Source organism: Sceloporus undulatus, chromosome 1, assembly GCF_019175285.1.
Source record: "Sceloporus undulatus isolate JIND9_A2432 ecotype Alabama chromosome 1, SceUnd_v1.1, whole genome shotgun sequence".
NCBI classification, from domain to species: Eukaryota; Metazoa; Chordata; class Lepidosauria; order Squamata; family Phrynosomatidae; genus Sceloporus; species Sceloporus undulatus.
Genome location: NC_056522.1, coordinates 53,527,123 through 53,530,541, shown reverse-complemented (window position 1 = coordinate 53,530,541; position 3,419 = coordinate 53,527,123).

Genomic DNA, 3,419 nt, shown 5'->3' with positions numbered 1-3,419 from the left:
GGAGGACAAGAATGTGAGAAGCAAGTGTGGAAACACAAAATGAGAAGCAGTTAGGTGTGTGGACAGACTGATAAGAGAGTGCTCTGGGAGTCAAGGAACATTATGCTAATGTTATTCTCTAGGGCACAGCACACTTTCATTTCTGTCCTTTTTATAGTATAGTGTAGATTATTCAGATCCATAAATTAATGGTGAGATGGACAAGCATTCATAACTAATTTGTGACCTGTAAAACAGCATGGTGTGGTTTTCAAATCTAAATTATAAAGATCACTATGCCAAGTAGGACAAAAGAGAAAGCTGCTATTTGGAAGAATCCAAGAAACATTAGGGCTCAAACACATTAGAATCCAAATGTGACATTATCTAGGATGTCCCCAGGTGTGACTGAATAAAACAACAGATTTTAATTTTTTTATCTCTTTAGAGTGACAAAGGAACAGAATCCAAAACAGGAATACATACACAAGTACAGACTTGATTCTTGGTGAGTTAAACAAGCTGCCCTCCACAAAAATTGGACTCACAAGGGACTTTCAATTTGTCCAATAGAAGTGATAGTCATTAACTTATTTGGGGGGAGAGGCATTACACATAGTGAAATCCATTGAAGACAACATTACAATAGAGGGAAAACCTATCTTGTGCTGCTGAAACTGTATTGTCTGGCTTCTACTGAGGGCCTTGCAGGCAGTGGGTCTGCAGTGCATTCCTGTGAGCAGAGTAGACAGAACCACACTGCCCTCTCCTGGGAATCCCTTCAATATACAGGCTCTTTCAGCCTGTCATTTGGATAGACGTTTTGCCAGAATTATAGATTATGAAACATAAGAACATCAGGAGCCATCTTGTCAACATTTAAATCTACTTTCTTCTTTTGAGACTCCAAACTTACTATTCTATAAGCCTGCATTTCCATTTACTTTAAAAAAATTCTTCCTGTTATTAATAAGCACAATCAGCCCAAGACACTCTGCTACCTTTTCCCAGCAAGTCAGTGTTGAGACATACCCAAGTCTAGTCAAATTTTCTGACACAAAAAATCTCACAAACACCTTACTCCCTCTGTGGAAATAAAAAGAGAACAATTATATAAACAAATTAAACCATCTTAAAGCTACCACTCTGGTGAAAGGTAGGCAGTGACTTAAATGTAAATTGTGTTACTTGTCTCTATTGACCAAATAAGGCAGTAAAATGAATTCTACTTTACTTCCATGAAAAGTTTATGATCACTTGGTAGCTCAAGGACTGAGGTTGGAAGTGGTGTTCCTATAGTGCAAGAGACCACTGAACAATTTATCTGCCTCTTTACTCCAACAAACCAAACCTAGAAGAGCCCTCCCTTCTCCCCTAACAGCATCACTTTCAATCACCATCTATAGTATTTCATCTGATGTAATCTGAACTATTGCCCTCAGAACTCTTCAGTAATGGACACAACTGGATGATCTGATAGCTATAAATAATACACTCCCAAACAGACACAAAATGGAAGAGTGTCTATTTCTGGATATGCAGTGGGGTAATAAATTAATGTGGATAGACCTTTTATAAGCACATTTTCTTTTACAGTCACTCCTCGCCACCATTCATATGTTAGAGAAATAAAATATGAGTAGTAATTAATCATGAGTGATGAATCAGTGGCCTTCCATTGGATGAAATTTGTAGCCATCCTGTGGAAACTTTCCTGCAAGACATTCAACAAAATTGGTTTACATTCTTTCTGATAATCAATGGCAAGCACCCTCTGTCTTCTTGTCTCCCTCTGTACATGGAGAGAGAGATTGTTGGTTGTTGTAATATTTTAAAATTAAAGGGGAAAAGGTTAATTCTCTAAGATGCCACATAATTCTTATTCAACAGTCAGATTTGCACAATGTCCTTTGGTATGATTTATGATTACTATGAAAAACCAACTGAGTCAGAAATTCACTTACTGCTACCCAAGAGAAAAGGCCCTGCTGCTTAAGAGAAAAGTCGAGATTCAGTTGAAAAAGCAACTGTTGAACTAAAAACAAGATGACACACTACAGATTTGAATGCAGTTCTTTCTCATGTGCATGTATCACCTTTTGGATCACAGCCAAAGTCTTCTTTTAAAGAAGTCAAATTCTTCCTTTGAAGTTACAATGCCTGAGACATTGCATTTCACAGCATACATCATACTTGCTTCTGATATGCCCTCTGGAAAACCTTATGTCAGGTAAATAATTGTATTTTGTGCTATTTCACACATGACAAATACAGCCTTATTTGTAATACTGTAGGCTTTGCACTGAGAGAAAGTTATGGGTACAAGTCAAACCCGTAACGAAATTCTATCACAGTACACAGCCAAATAAATATATGATGCCAGTAGCTATTATTTAGAACTTTGGTCATGGTGAAACTATGGAGGGAAAACCTGAGATCAAATTACTGTAAACCTCATTTACATGTCTTTGAAATTTCTTCCCAAAAACATTGCAAAGGGGTACTCCAGTAAATTATGATCAGGAGAATTACAAGTAAAAATTCTGTAACTGTTTTGCTTCAGAATTGATAATCATGTTAGTTGCTAATTATAATGTGCGTGAAATTTTGGACCCATCACAATTAATTGCAGATTTCCCAATGAAATAAACGAGGTCAAGATTTCTCTCTAGATTAATGAAATCCTCGGAAAGTCATTAGCAGCTGTATAATGTGATGAAATTGTTCACCACCCAAAATCACCAAAGAACATTAAATTTGTATTTCTGAAGAACTTGGCAGTGCTGACAACTAGGTTCTTACATACACAGAGGTTCGTAAGTACCCTGTTGTTCTGAAATAGCATTTAACACATTCATTCCATTTGAATGACTGCTGAACATGCTTTGTGTAAAAAATAATATTCTTACACCAAAGTAGGTTTATTAAACAGAAAAACAATGGAAGATCCAAAATAATAGATTTGTTTTCAAGTCAGCTTTCACTATCCACCTATAATGGGGCCTTCCTCTTTTCCTACTGCCTCCAACTTCACCAAGCATTATTTATTCTTTTCTAATGAGTCATGTTATCTCATGATACAGACAAAGTACAATAGTGTCACTTTGGCTTCTAGGGATACCTACAGGTTAATTTGCTCTAGGATCCCTTTGTCTTTTTGGCAGTCAGTGATAGAACTCTCCTCCGGCACATTTCACACAAGTTCTCTTCCTGTCAGCTTTCTTCACTGTCTAGCTTTCACAACCATACATAAAAATTGGAAATATGATGTCATGGATGATCCTGCCTTTGGTATTCAATGATGTATCCTTATACATATAACAGATTACACATGTATATTTGGGGCACATCTCTGTGTCTGGGAGGAAGGGAGCATTCCCAGATACCTATCTATCTATCTATCTATCTATCTATCTATCTATCTATCTATCTATCTATCT